The following is a 15,809-nucleotide window of genomic DNA, read 5'->3' as shown; positions in this document are numbered from 1 at the left end:
TACCAATAGCCATTTTTTTGGGGCATTGTGTGAGACAGTCAGCTGGCCAGCTTAATAAAGACTCTCAAATTTGGACTTCTCAGTGGTGATCGGTCTGTTCTTAAGTTGCATCCCATAACATTTGGAGGCCCCAGTGAGATCCTTGCTGCCTGGTGAGCAATCACTGCTCACCACTGACCTGGAAACTCCTGTGGAGGGGAGAGGCCACAAGGTTGCTCCTAGGGAAAGGCCTCTGAGAGACCTTCCTCAGGCCCAGGCTGCACGGTCTCTGGAGCCCCACCCAGGACTGAACTAAATTCTCCAAGAGAGTCACCTGTTTCTGCACCCCTGGGGGACAGGTAAGTCTGTTTCTGTCGAATCCGCCTTTGGGGACTCTGAGGAAGGCTGGATGCAGCATTACTTCCCGAGTACGGGACTGGCAAGACATTGCTCAGTTCCTCTGGTCTGGAATCTGGAGTGGGCACTTGTCTGTGTCTTTGGTGTTTTATCTGTTCAGTGTTTGTTTGTCCTTTTCTGTTTTTCTGTTGCCTTTAAGTGTAAGCATGGGTCAGTCGCCCTCACGTCAGTCATGTACTCCCCTCCAGTGCATGTTAACTAATTTCCAGGAATTCCAGAAGAGAGGCAGGGACTACGGAACCCGCTGCAATGTCTTTTCTCTCTCTGCATTCTGTGAGAGAGAATGACCAACTTTCAAGGTCAGATGGCCCCCTCAGGGGTCCACCAAATTGTCTTTGGGCAACCTGGACATCTTGATCAAATGTTTTATAGTCAAATTTGGGGAAAAAAAATGGTTAAAAGGGTTTTTAACCATGTTTATTAAAGCTTACATTAAAATGTAAACTGCTGCCAATAGAAACTTCTAACTACTGGAGTTGGCCCACCAAAATACAAGGCTAAAATTTTGATGGCTGCTATCCAAGAGACCAGAAAAACCAGTTTAGAACAAGACCCCAACCTGAGGGGCTCTCCCAAGGAGACCAGGGGAAGCAGCTCCCTTGCTGTCTCTTCGGGAAACTCCTTCAGGAAGGGATAGGGCATAACCTTGCCTATATTCTCTTAATTCTTTTTCATCTCAGGATGGAGGCCAAAAAGACTTAAAATTCTATTGTTTTTGAGTTCATAATTTTGATCTGGTGCACCTAGGTTAATTTTTAATCAGACCTATTTTATCCAAATATAAAGTTTTCTTAATGCTGTTTCATTCAGAGGCCAGTTTTCAAGGGTTAACTCTCAATCTAATGGGTTTAAAAAATAAGCTATAAGACCTTTGTCCTTCTGTTTATTTTGTGTATATGTACACCGGTGTATTGTCATGTCTACATATATTTGGTACCAAAGTTGACATGTGAGCTCATAAATTAAAATAAAAAAAAATGGATCCCCCAATTTTTTTTCTCTGCCTCCTCCTTCTCCTTCTTCTTCTTATCAGCCAATTATAGCAAAGCTTTCTGTAAGGTTCCATATGCAGTCCGATCCACACCAAAGATGGCCCCTGAGCGGCTTCTTCTTCCCATAAGTCTCTGCTTCCCGCCACCTATTTTCCCGCCGGCGGCAAGCCGGACCAATCAGAAACCCACACGTCACTTTCTCCCTTAACCCGGAAGCCCCAAGAGTATATATGTAAGCCTCATCTTGTAATAAAGTGGACTTCTCCGGTGACTTGCCAACCGTCTCCATCTTTTACTTTCTCTCACGCAGGACAGCATGCAGAGGAATGCCAGCATTACACTATATAAATCACGAGCTGTCCACGCGCGGCATGATATTAGATAACCAATCCTTGAGCCTGGCGCTAACACGTCATAAGTCTCCAAGGAACTAGTAACAGCAAGCAGCCTTTTTGGGTACTTCCTTACTTTGGTAGCCAGTGCCCTTTGGCTCACTCCAGGTGCCATCTTGTCCAAGACGGCCCTCAACAAGTGGGGAATGTGATGGGCTGACAGATCTGGCTCCATGAGAATGTTGTAGGCCAGACTCTAAGGGAAATGACCAAACAGACTCCATTTTTCTCTAAGACTCCATGTTATGTAGGAAATAAGCTTCTCCCATGGGAACACCCCGCCTCTGTGCCCATCAGCAGTTACTTGGTGTGACATGTTTAATAATATACAATGGCAACTCCTATGTAGTAAAGAATTGCTCTCTTTTGATCCCTATTGCTCTTAAACAATGTACCATGTGAACAGTGATTGTGTGGATGTTAGCAACCATTCTTTAATTTGTACCTAGGTAAGGGTCATTTTGACCCACTTCCCCCTCTGTTGATGATCTCATGATGTTAGTTTGTAATTTCGAATCATAGCAACAGACACTTATGATTGATGTAATTTTTGGTATAAGAACCCCTACAACCCTGTGGTCAGGGCTATTCTCCCAATAGCCATTTTTTTGGGCATTGTGTGAGACAGTCAGCGGGCCGGCTTAATAAAGACTCTCAAATTTGGAGTTCTCAATGGTGGTCAGTCTGTTCTTAAGTTGCAACCCATAACATCCAGGTCACCAAATTTGATACTGAAAGCTTGGTCCTTATCCCCAGTAATGATTCAGTAAGAGGACAAAGTTTTGACAAAAAGGAAAAAGAAGTTTAATTGCTTTGCTAGCACAAGAGAAACGCTCCTGTCCCAAAGGCTGTGATTCTGACTTCCGTGATAAACAATAGCTTTTAAAGAGGGGACACAAAGGCTACATCCAGTTGTGGCAGGAGTCATAATTTATTTGTAGCCTTGGGAGATAGTCATTTCTCTGACCTGCAGGGACCGGCCCCCAAGTGTGGATGCCTTCACTCCTGTGGTCTGTGAGATAAAGGGCAGATAACTCCTTTTATTTTTTATTTTGAGACAGGGTTTTGCTAAGTTGCCCAGGCTGACCTTGAACATGTGATCCTTCTGCCTCCGCCTCCCAAATTGTTGGGATTATAGCCGTGTGCTATGAGCCCAGAGTTATTCTTGATGACTGTCATTCTCTGTGTGGACGATATATCTAAACTTACCAAATTGTACATTTTGATTACATACAGTGTACTGCTTGTCATTTATTGCTTGGTAAAGCTGTCAAAAATTTAAAAAATAATAAAAGCACCCTTTTAGATATAAAAAACAAGCACTTTCACAGATGCAAACTCTACCTGGAAGCTTTAAAAGTCTTTAGCAGCACAAAATGACTGAGGGTAGGGGTGGGGTCTGGTCTGGTGGGCACAGGGCTTTATGGGCCCTTTAGCTGCAGGGTCAGGGTTACCACAATTTAAGGTCCAGACTGTCCCCTTCTCTAAGACCAATATTCAGAAGATGAGGGGTGGTAGGATGGATTCAGGGTTATTTCAGTGCTGGCATTCTGTAGAAGATAGAGGGACTCTGGCCTCAAAGTTCCATCTTGGGGAACTCAGAGGTACAAGGGCTTTTATAGCGAGGAAAAGGAATTACAGGTAGACAGAGGGCAGTGAGGCTACATGCCAGCGAGATCTTTGCCATCTAGGGGTGTATCTCCTCTTCCCTCTCTGATCAGAACTTGGAAATGGACCTTGACCATGGCTAATCCTGCGTTTTCTCAAAACAGACATCAAGTTAATTAAATCTCACAACAAGGGACGCACTTTGTGTTGGTACTAAGATTAAGGAGGGGTATTATGAAGGTCATCAGCCTTCTGGGTTCCATACCTCTGTGGGAAGATTATTCAGGAGTTCCCATTACCATCCAGGCGGGGCTTTGCTTTAGAATTTAGAATGCCAGGCCCAAAGGGAGGGGCTGTGAAAGGATTAGGGCAGGACTCTGCCAAGGACAACTCCCCAAGAGAGCTGCCCTTGTATAATAGGGAGGCAGCTCAGGCCCTGTGCTGCCAGGACCCAGCCCAGGGAACCTGTCTGGATTCCTGCTGGCTGACTTGGAGGAGGCCAAAGTTCTTTCTGGATCAAATCTTCATCTTTCTCAAAGCCGGCTTTGAATAAGCATGCTTTCCTTGCCAACTGGTCTCTTGAATTTTTATGTACTGCCATGCCCAGCTAGAAATACTTGATCTGTATTTAGCTTTTTTTTTTTTTTTTTTTTTTTTTTTTTTTTTTTTTTTTTGCAGTGCTGGGGATTGAACCCAGGGCCTTGTGCTTGACAGGCAAGCACTCTACCAACTGACCTAGATCCCCAGCCCTGTATTTAGCATTTATATGCTTTGTGATTGAAAAAAAAAATCATTCACCCATTTCAGTTGTTTCAAACATACTTAGACATTTTCCAGTAACTGAATTGAGTATCAATATTTAAAATTAAATTAAATTTAAATTTCTTTAATCAGACCACATTTCAAGTGTTGAATGGCCATGTGCAGCAAATTGCTACCATCTTGGGCAATACAGCTTCAACCCACTGAGTGAACTTGGACAACCTCTCTCTTCTTTACTCTCTCCATCTACAAAACAGGAAAATATCAATACCTCCTGGAAAGGGTGAAGACTCAGTGAATTTCTCTGAGGAAAGCTGGGGGTTAGAATGAGGACCCAAGCCCAATGCCACAAGACTCAGCCCAGCAGGAGCAAGGTCCTGAGGTCAGGAAAGTCCATGGTGGCACCTCTCCCAGGTCAAGAGCACACAAGGTGCACTTTGTGGCCCCTCCTCCTGGTCAGGGGAGGCTGGGGCGAGGCAGGGTCTGGAAGCTTGGACTTTCAGACTCACATAAAACATTTTGCTTCATTCTCATCCGCCCCTATCTCCTAGATCAGGATCTTTGGTGGTGGCAAGTGGTTTGTTTGAGTTTACAAGCAAGATGCTGTCTCCCTATTTAAAGAGAGAGAGAGAGAGAGAGAGAGAGAGAGAGAGAGAGAGAGAGAGAGAGAGAGAGAGAAAGAGCCAGAAACAGGCTGAGATAGTCTTTTGTTCACATATTGAATAATTAGGACCTGACCCCTGTCTGAGACAGGAATGGTGCAGACTCACAGTGACAGAGACCAACCAATCGATGTGGTGGGATTCAATCACACTGGACCCAACTCTACTCCTGGAGCTCAGAGAGTAGAAAAGAAGAGATACAGAGCAAGATGGAGGGAAGGAGGGAAAGAAGGCAAGGGAGAGAGAGGGAGGAAGAGGGGGGAGAGAGAGAGAGAGAGAGAAAGAGAGAAAGCAGAAAAAAAAAACACTTAGAGAGTGAGACACACAGATATAGGGAGAGAAAAGTCTATGTTGGTCCCAGAAGAGGAGAAGTGAAGCAGAAAGAAATGGATCATCAGCAGAGACCAGGACACACACACACACACACACACACACACACACACACACAGGACAAGCAGAGCCAATGCACAGAGGAGGACACAGCACACCTCCACACAGATGCAAATGAGTGGTATCTTATGGCCAAGATGAAGTCACAGTGACAGACCAACCTTCCCACAGAAACAACCAGACAACGAAAAACACACATGGAAAAACAGTTTTCAAGGCACAGGGCATCAGGCAATAAGGTCAGCAGTCCCTGAGGAAGGGGTGACCAAAGAGAGGAACCCATAACAGCCTCAGGCAGTGGCCTTAGCAGGCCCTCCAGGCTTCAGTGCAGGAAGGAGGAAACCAGTGCAGCCCAAGGCACTCCCTGAACTGAGAGGAGAAGTGGAGAGTCTTCATGGACAGAGGCAGCTAGGTTCCCAGGACGGAGTGCGGGTTTGGAGCTGCACAGGGAGGGAATTGTGAGATCTTCAGCGGGTCCTGTAGAGTGTGTAGCTGAAAAGTGGTTGGTGCATGTGAGGAGATCACCTGAGGTGAGGGGAAGAACCTTGAGAGGACTGGAGGAAGCTGTTCCAGTTGCTCACATAGGGTCAGGATAATGTCTGTTGCTATCAGCCAGACTGAACAAAGTTCATAATTTATGGGACATTGGGATGCAGGGCAGTCTTGTCTAGTGATTGAGAATAATTAATTGTGGACTAAACATATATCAAAATTCACTGAACAAATCTGAAACACAAGAGGTGAATATATTTTACTAACTAACTTATCTGTATCTCAGAACAAAGCTCTAGAATATTTATATGCCTACAAATATCCAGCACCTAAAAAGGTAAACTTCACAGTATCTGAAATTCAACAAATATTATCAGTGTATTGCAAGGAAGCAGAAAAATATGAGCCCAAATGAGGAGGGAAAGAATTAGTCAAAACCAATACAGAGCAGGGCACAGTGGCACATGCCTGTAATCCTAGAATCTCCAGAGACTGAGGCACTAGGATTGCAAGTTTGAGGACAGTTTCAACAACTTAACAAGTCTCAGGCAACTTAGCAAGGTGCTGACTCAAAATGAAAAATAAAAATGGCTGGGGATATGGCTCAGTGGTAAAGTGCCTCTAGGTTCAGTCTTCAGTACTAAAACAAACATAAAAAAGATACAGATGTGAGGGTTAGGAGATAAAACATTAAAACAGGTTTTATAACTTTTTTATAATTTCAAAGAGTTATGTAGAAATATGGAAAACTCAAAAACTTCTAGAGATGAAAAATCTAGTACGTAAACTGAAAAGTATACTAGATGGATTCATGGCAGATTAAACATTGCTGAAGAAAAGATTAGTGAAGTTGATGTCATAGCAATAGAAATTTTTCTAAGTGAAATGGAGAGAAAAGAGAATTAAAATAAAGAGCACAAGTGAACTCTGAGATAACATCAAATAGCCTCACATGTGTACAAACTGAATCCCCCAAAGAAAGAAGTGAGAGGTAGGCACAGAAAAATATTTGAAGACTTGAAGGTGAAAAAATTTTCAAGTTTGGTGAAAAGTATAAATGCATAGTTGCATGAATATTAGGGAACATCATGTATAAGACAGATGAAAAAGTGCACCAAGATGTGTCATAATTGAAGTTCTCAAAATCAGTGTAAAAAAAACTTAACAGCCACATTAAGTAAAGAAAAATAAAAATAAGGATGCTAGAAGGTTTCTCATAGAAACAGGGAAAGAGGGAAAACAGTGGAGCAACATCTTCAAAGTACTGAAATAACAAATCTATCAACCTAGCATTTTATATCCAGCAAAAATTTTTCAAAAAAGTGTCAAAATAAAGATGTTTTTAGATATACAAACATTTAAGTAATTCACTGCTAGCAGACTTTGCACTGCAAGAATTGTTGAAGTTCTCCAGTCAGAAGGAAAATGGTACCAGATGTTAATATCAACACAAAGGAATGAAGAGCACTAGAATTGACAGTTAAATATATGTGTGGTTGTTCCTTATTAAACTTTTAAGAAAGATAATTGCTTAAACAAAAACAGTAACAACAGAAGGTGAGGTTTATAGCATATGAATAAGTATGTATAATAAGTATAATAAGTATAGCATATTAATAAGTATGTATAATAAGTATAATAAGTATTATAGCATATGAATAATGTATGACACTTATAGCCCAAAGCTTCAGGGTATAAGATTGTAATGTTCTGATATTATATGTGATGTGGCATGATATTATTTAAATTCAGACCTTGATAAGTTAAGTTGTGTGCTATGAACCCTAAAGTGGCCAAACACACACACACACACACACACACACACACTCTCTCTCTCTCTCTCTCTCACTCACCAAAAGTGTTATATTTAGTATGGCCAAATGAGGAGATGGAATAATAAAACTAAATAATAGGTTAAACATATATAGAGAATATCCTATAGCAATCACAAATATAACAAAACAAAGAGAGATTCTATGATCCATTTTCCAAGTTAGAAAATAAGTCATGAAAAATATTTAATGTAAATTAAAGCAAAAATAAGAGGAAAAATGGAAGATAAAACAGATGGGGCAAAGAAGTCACACATAGACTTAAGTAACATTAGATACAAATTGTCTAAATACTCAAATTAAAATATGGTAGGCTGGAGAAAAAGAAAAGCAATACTCAATTATATATTGCCTGTGAGAAACACACTTGAATGCAAAGACATGAAAAGTTATAAAGCAAACTAGGAGTGAAGGAAAGCTGATAAAAGGTATCTATAAAAAAACCCTGCAGCTAATATCATATTTAATGGCAAATAATTGGAAGAAAGTCAAAGATGTCTGCTTTACTACTCTTCTTCAAGATAGCTCTGGTGGTCTAGGCAGTGCAATACAGCAAGAAAAAGGAATAAAAGGAATAAATGAAAGGAAAGGAAGGTTTGCAGACTGGAAACATGGAAGTAAAACCAAAACAAAACCACAACCAAACCGTGAACCACAGACGACTTAGTTTCCCCCACAAGGAACACCTTCATTGCTTGTTTAATAATCAGCTTCTAATGAAATGGTGGCAAAGCTTATCAGAATAAACTTCTTCTAAAAGAGAATAAGCTAGCCCAGTTTAGTTTTCGTTTAGCAGGCAAAGTGGTTGAGTCACTGAGAAATTTAAATGGCATCTTGAGGAAAGTAGCTAAATAGAGGGTGCAGGAAAGATGAATGGAGACGCCGTGTGATTGTTGAAGGGCTCCTGGTGTTGCCTGTCTTGGCCACACATTGAATTTGTCACATGGAGACACAGAAAAGATCAAATTGACTTTGGAGCTGTTCACAGAAACCAAAACGTGCTACTGTTTGCTCGCAAGCATCCACCCAGGAAGGACTTTGCCTTCCAGAAGTTCTAAATGGGCTCGTAAATGCTGATATGACTGACTTAGTCTATATGTTCCAGTTGGCACAGAAAGTGGGCAGAGTGTCCACTACCTATGGTGGTGACACAGCCTCTGGAAGTGACTTTTACCTCCTGTCTGTGAGGTCTTTGGTTCCCCAGATCAAAGCTTCACAGTCACATATTCACCAAATGTCCATTCCACACAATCTGCTTAGCTGAAGCCATAGCCTCTGCATACTTCTCAGGACCACTGTCCATGCCCACCCACTTAGTAGGCATGCCAGAGGACGTGGTGGGTCAGCCATCATGGCGTTCTCATTAGATTTGCCAGCAGTGACAAAGTCATTGGGTAAGTTAATATTCATGCCTTTTTTTCCAGCTTTGGACATTAAGTCTTTGATGATCATCAAACAGAGAAATGCCAATCTCTGTGTTGTTGAACATGATGAGGAAAGTGAAAGCCCTTCCGTCATCAATAAGAACCTCTTTGATTTTGTCCAGCATATTATTGATCAATGAATCTTGGTTACGATTTTTGCTCTGCTGGGGTGTCCAGGAAGTATTTCTTTAGCCTTTTCGAAAGCTTGGAAAAGTAGATCAGCTCCTTCTTCATCAAAACCCCACTAGCCTTTTGTGGCAGATTGACTTCTCCCTGAAACCACACGTTAAGTAAACAGGGCCAAAAACATCATTGGCATAGATGTCCGCCCCCTCTTTGGAACATGAAGCATGGAAAGATTCTGTTCTGGGTGGCTTGACCTTATCCTTATTCTTTATCTGAAGGTGAAGGTTTTCCAGAAGGGTGACTGGGTTGGCATGGGTTTTCTCCACTTCTAGGTGTTCACCGTCCTTCAAGAACAGAATATTCTTGGGGCTGGAGTTGTGGCTCAGTGTTAGAGTGCTTTCCTGGCACATGTGAGGCCCTGGGTTCAATACTCAGTACCACATATAAATAAATAAGTAAAATAGAAGATTCATTGACAACTAAAAAAAAATATTTAAAAAAATAACAGAATATTCTTGCCCAGCAGAGATTTAAGTTGGGAAGCAACTGGTTCTAAGGAGTATTTGTCAGGCCTAGGGACACAATCAGGTGACTTCTAAGGACCACTGACTTGTTGTCCAACAAAAGTTGATGGTTGGCACCATAGACTTGATCCTCTGGTTCTTTGTTTCCTCATTGTTCTTTAGAAGAACATTGAAATCCACTCTCATAATGGACGGTTCTCTCCTTATGTCCAGCTTCTTTTTGTCAGTAAGGAATGTTTTTGGCAACACACCAGAGACAAGAGGCTGGGCACCCGGACAGTGGTGAAAAGAGCTGTGGTTGTACACTCAGATCACATGCAGAATTCTGAGCACCATGTGGGCTGGAACAACCTCATCCATATGATTTCTTATGTGGAAAATCTACTCAGATTTGTAAAAGAAAAAAAAAAAAAACCCAACCCATTAGAAGTAGTAAGTGGGGTTACTGGAGTTGCAAGATTCAAAACTAATACTAAAAAAAGAAGTGTATTTTTTATTGTATCAATGAACAATCAGAATGGGAAATTTAAAAATAATATTTATTATATCATCAAATATATGATATAGGAATGAATCTGACAAAACAGTGCAAAACACTTGCACATTGAAAGCTACAACCCGTTGTAGAGAGTAATGAAGGAAAGCTGTGTGAGTTTTCCATTACTGCTGTAAAAAATTACCACAAATTTATCACCTTACAATTCTGGAGGTTGGAAGCATGTCGTGGGACTCCCTGGTCTAAAATCATATTTTCAGTGCCGTGACCAAAATACCTGACAGCAACAACTCAAAGGAGGGGAGTTTGATTAGGGCTCATGGTTTGAGAGTTTTCAGGCCACGGTTGGCTGACTCCACTGCTTTGGGCCTGAGGTGAGGTAGGACGTCATGGCAGAAGAAGGCTGCTCAGCTTACGACAGCCAGGAGGCAGAGTGGGGTGGTGGGGAATAGGGACAAGAAATACCCTCCTTGAGTACACCATAGTGACCTACTTTCTCCAGTGAGGACACACCTTCTAAAGTTTCCACCACCTCCCATCAATGTCATCAAATTATTAATTCATCAATGGATTAATCCACTGATGAGATCAGAGTCCTCAAGATCCAATCACTTCCCAAGAGCCCCACCTCTGAACCCTGCTGCCTTGTGGACCAGGCCTTCAACACATGATCCTTTGGGGAACATTCCAGATCCAAATCATAATACAAGGTATCAGTAGGACTATGTTCCTTTCTGAAGGTTCTAGGGAAGAATTTGTTTCCTTGCCTTTTCTGAAGCTTCTAGAGCCACATGCATTACTTGGCTCATGGACACCTTCCTCCACCTTTAAAACCAATGACATTGTATCTCCCTGAACATTCTTCTAGAATGTAAATTCAAATGAAAAAGTTTTTTTTGGTACTGGGGATTTAACTCAGGGTCGCTTAACCACTGAGCCACATCCCTAACCCTTTTTATTTTTTATTTTAAGACAAGTTCTTGCTGAGTTGCTTAGGGGCTCACTAAGTTGCTGAGGTTGGCTTTGAACCCATGATCTTCCTGCCTCAGCTTTGGTTACTGGGATTACAGGCACGCACCACCACCTAGATATCCTTCAATTGATGAATGGATAAAGAAACTGTGGTATATATATACAATGGAATATTACTCAGCTATAAAGAATAATAAAATGATGGTATTTGCAGGCAAATGGATGAAATTGGAGAATATCATGTTAAGCGAGATAAGCCAATCTCAAAAATCCAAAAGACGAATGACCTCACTGATAAGTGGATGATGACACATAATGGGGGGTGGGAGGGGGGCAAGAATGGAGGAAGGAGGGACTGTATAGAGGGAAAAGAGGGGTGGGAGGGGTGGGGGGAAGGAAAAAATAACGGAATGAATCAAACATCATTACTCTGTGTAAATGTATGAATATACAAATGGTATGCTGTTACTCCATGTACAAAGAGAAACAACATGTAACCCATTTGTTTACAATAAAAATAAATTAAAAAATAAAAAAAAGAAGTTAAAAAAAAAAAAGAAGAAGTGAGGCCAGGAAGAAACGCCAACAAATGAGGAATCGGAAGAACTTGTTGAATGGTGTGCAGAGGAAGAGAAAGAAGAAGCTGAAGCAGAACCAGCAATGCAGGCATTACTGAAATTTGTGGACATTTTCAAATTTCGCCGACATTAAAGGACGATGCTGATGAAATGCAGCGCTGAAGTCACCCATGTGACCAACGAACCATGACAATGTCTGCAGCAACACTGGTGAGTTAAAAAATGAACAAATAAAAGAGTTGCAACTTTTTTCTTTGTGCATGTGATACTGGGATTCAATCCAGGGCCTTTTACCTATGAGGCCAGTGCTCTACCACTGAGCTACACCCCCAGCCCTTTTAATTTAATTTTTTTTGGAGGGGGTGAACATGGTCAGGCTAAGTCACCCAGGTCATCCCCAAATTTGTGATCCTCCTGCCTCCACCTCCACAATCTCTGGAATCACAGGCATGTGCCATCAAAACTGGCAACATCCACTTCAGATTGTCACATTCCTCATGTTCCTCCCAAAGTTCTGTCAAGGAAAGACATTTCAACTGTCAAGGGTCCCCAAGCATCAACTTCATCTGCTCCTGGCATCCCACCTTCAGAGTCATCATGGCTCGATGATGCAGGATCACCCGGAGCAGAGGGTCCCTCTAACGCACCATCCGATCGACAGGAGACTGAGGTCACATCACAACTCCATGTTGTACACCTGACTTCATCTCATCACGTAGGCACTGTAACAGCTCACGTCACAAGAAAGGTGAATGCAGGCTGGGAACCGTGGGGCATGCCTGTGATCCTAGGGGCTCAGGAGGCTGAGGCAGGAGGATCATGAGTTCAAAGCCAGCCTCAGTGAAAATGAGGCACTAAGCAACTCAGTGAGACCCTGTCTTCTTAAAGTCCAGAACTTTCACCCTTCATGGCTTCTGACTTGCCAGCATCACTACTCTTACACTTCGGAACCATTTTTTGGAGTAAAGCAAGGGTCACTTGAACACAGGCACCAAGGCAGGGCAACGTGGGTGGTGTGTGTCACAGCAGGAGGCTCAGGATGGTGCACAATTTAACACCTAGGACCTGTTCATTTCTGGAATTTTCCATTTAATATTTTTGAATGACAGCTGACCCTGGGTAACTGAAACCTCAGAAAGTGCATGTGTGTAAGGGGGGAACGACTGAATTTTGCAAGTGGATAACTCCTACTGACCTCACAGGCTCATTTGCCTCAGGATGAATCATGACTTGAGTCTTAACCTCTAAGTGTCAAAGACAAGACTTTGGACTTTTGAGTTGGTGCTGGAACAACCAGTTAGGACTCTGGGGCTGTTGGGAATGAAAGTATTCTGCATGTGAAAAGAACATGAGTTTTCTTTTTTTTTTTTTTTTCAAAGGAGTGGGGACAAAGTGGAGCGATAGAGTTTGATAGAGTTTGAATGTGCCCTCTAAAACTCATTTTGCTGTTCTAACATTATTAAGAGAGGCATTTAAGAGGTAATTAGGTCATGAGGGCTCTGTCCTGTGAGTGGATTAATGTTATTGTGGGAGTAGGTTAGGCATCCAGAGACTCGGACCCCTGCCTTTTTCTCTCTTAGGCGTGTTCCCTTGCCCTTCCGCCATGTTACCATGCAGTGTGAAGTCCCCCACCAAATGCCACTCCATGCTCTTGGACTTTTCAGCCTGAATCAAATAAACTTCTGTTCATTATCAATCACCCAATCTCTGAGATGCAGTTACAGAAAACAACAACAATAACGAAAAACAGACTAAGACACAGTCTCTACGCTCTTGGAGCTCAGGGTCTAAAGGGCCAGAGAGAGCAAGAGAGTCAGAGAATTTCCTGCCCTGGCAAGATAGCCAGAGGCAGAGAGGTAACCCACCCAACACTGGTCGGAATCACCAGAGACCAGGAGACCAGCTGCTCTTCCTGCCAGGTCTCAGACTTACTCTCTCTCTCCACCTGACTCCCTCTGGGTCACACCAGTCCTGTATCTCTTGCTCCTGCCTCTGTTCTCCCGTCGCTCCCACCTGTGTCTGTCACAGAACAGAGAGTGAAAGGAAGAACCTGGAGACATCTACACTGAATATCTGTAGGCTTTACAAGGACCGGGGCTAGGAGATGCACACAGCTCACAGACTCATGCACAGGAATGTACATCACCACCATCTCCCCTACTCAAATGCAAAAGCCTCTTCACATGTGAAACCAAATGAATACGTAGAAGTCTCCACACATGCAAGAACTTCTACCTGAGAATACCCAGACTCCCATGCAGAAATGCGCACCTGCTCCTTCGTATAAAAACGTTGGTTGGAGGAGCCATCTTGGGACTGCGGTGTGGTGGAGCCTACGGAAACTGAAACCCAGATTTGTGAGGTACTGGAAACCTTCAGGGACACTATAAATCTACAGGGTAGAAAATGTACTACTTCAGATCCCACAGCTAAATGGGAAGACACACAAACAAAATGAAAAATGAAAAAAAGGGAATAAAGCACTCCAAACAAACCAGGATGCTCCAATTATAGATTCAATTGACAAACCAGTAGAAGAAATGTCAGAGAAGGAGTTCAGAATATACTTAGTAAAACTGCTTCATGACTTTAAGGAGGATATAAAGACTGAAATCAGAGCTATGTTTCAGGAGAGGGAAGATACTTAAAGAAAGAGATAAAGAACCTCAGAAGAAATCTAGAAGAAATCTTTGAAATGAAGGAATAAGTAAACCAAAATAAAAATTCAATGGAAAGCAGCACCAACAGAGGAGACCACTTGGAAGATAGAACTTCAGGCAACGAAGACAAAATATATAATTTTGAAAATAAAGGTGACCACACAGAGAAGATGATAAATTGCATGATGTTCCCTCACCCAGACACAATGCCTGAACAGCAACTGTTGAAACTAACTGAGTGGAGCTACCGTGACTACTTCTGGGTTGATATGAAAGACCCCCAAGGCAATGGCACTGTGGTGGGGTTCGAACTTCTGCTCCAGAAGCAAATGAAGGACAAACAAATGCAGAAGGAAATGTCTGAATTCGTCCGAGAGAGGATAAAGATTGAAGAAGAATATGCAAAGAACTTGGCTGAGCTCTCTCAGAACTCATTGGTTGCACAGGAGGAAGGCTCCCTTGGAGAAGCATGGGCTCAGGTGAAGAAGACCTGGCAGATGAAGCAGAAGTTCATCTCAAGTTCTCCACCAAGCTTCACAGCGAGGTAGAGAAGCCCCTAATGAACTTTCATGAGAACTTTAAGAAAGACAAGAGAAAGTATGACCACCATATTGCTGACCTCCGCAAGCAACTCGCCAGCTGCTATGCATTGGTGGAGAAGGCCCGGAAAGCCCTCACAGAGTGGCAGAGAGACCTGGAGATGAAGACCCAGCAGCTGGAGATCAATCTGAGCAACAAGATGGAGGAGGACATCAAGAAGGCCCAGAGGAAGTCCACACAGGCTGGTGATGACCTCATGTATTGTGTGGACCTCTACAACTAGGCCCAGTCCAAGTGGTTTGAAGAGATGGTGACCACCACTTTGGAGCTAGATTGGCTGGAAGTGGAGAGGGTGGAGATGATCCAGCAACATTTGTGCCAGTACACACAGCTGCAGCATGAGACAGACATGTTCAACCAAAGCACAGTTGAGCCTGTGGACTAACTGCTTCTAAAAGTGGACCCAGCCAAAGACAGAGAGCTGTGGGTCAGAGAGCACAAAACGGGCAACATTCGCCTGTGGACATGGAGATCTAGACACGCCTGTGTGGCCCCGGGGGTCCTGCCCAGGAGAGGGGCTGGGTGTCCCATGGAGAGGAGATGGTGTCTCCTGCTGAGCGAAGCTGCCCTCCCACCCACTCTCCTGTCCACTGAGGAGAGAGGAGAGAGCTGGCTATTCCAGAAGGGCGATCTGGATGACCCAGGTGGTGGGGGATCCCAAATATTCCCAGGCCAAGAAGTCAGACTTGCAACCCTGCCCTTGTCTCCAAGACTGAAGCCTCCAAACCCCATGCCATGCTTGTTGCTCTGAGAACAAACAGGCTGGAAAAAAAAAAAAAGTCCGTTGGCATAGAAGACGTCCCTTTGCATATCAAAAGCACGCAAGCACACACGGTAGCAAGCAGGCATGGACATGCATGCCAGCATCAATAGGCAGACAAAACTCATGGTTAGCTGCATGCC

General features: G+C 43.0%; 1 pseudogene across 1 annotated transcript; it reads left to right on the top strand.

Annotated features, from left to right (window-relative positions):
• Positions 1 to 14,316: 14,316 nt before the first annotated feature.
• Positions 14,317 to 15,525, top strand: LOC306648350 (growth arrest-specific protein 7-like; annotated as a pseudogene). The gene has a single exon. The product of its transcript is annotated as a growth arrest-specific protein 7-like (transcript).
• The last annotated feature ends 284 nt before the right edge of the window (positions 15,526 to 15,809 follow it).

The sequence above is a fragment of the Sciurus vulgaris genome, assembly GCF_902686455.1.
Source record: "Sciurus vulgaris genome assembly, chromosome: 17".
Lineage (NCBI taxonomy): Eukaryota > Metazoa > Chordata > Mammalia > Rodentia > Sciuridae > Sciurus > Sciurus vulgaris.
This window is presented reverse-complemented; position numbering and strand designations above follow the sequence as displayed.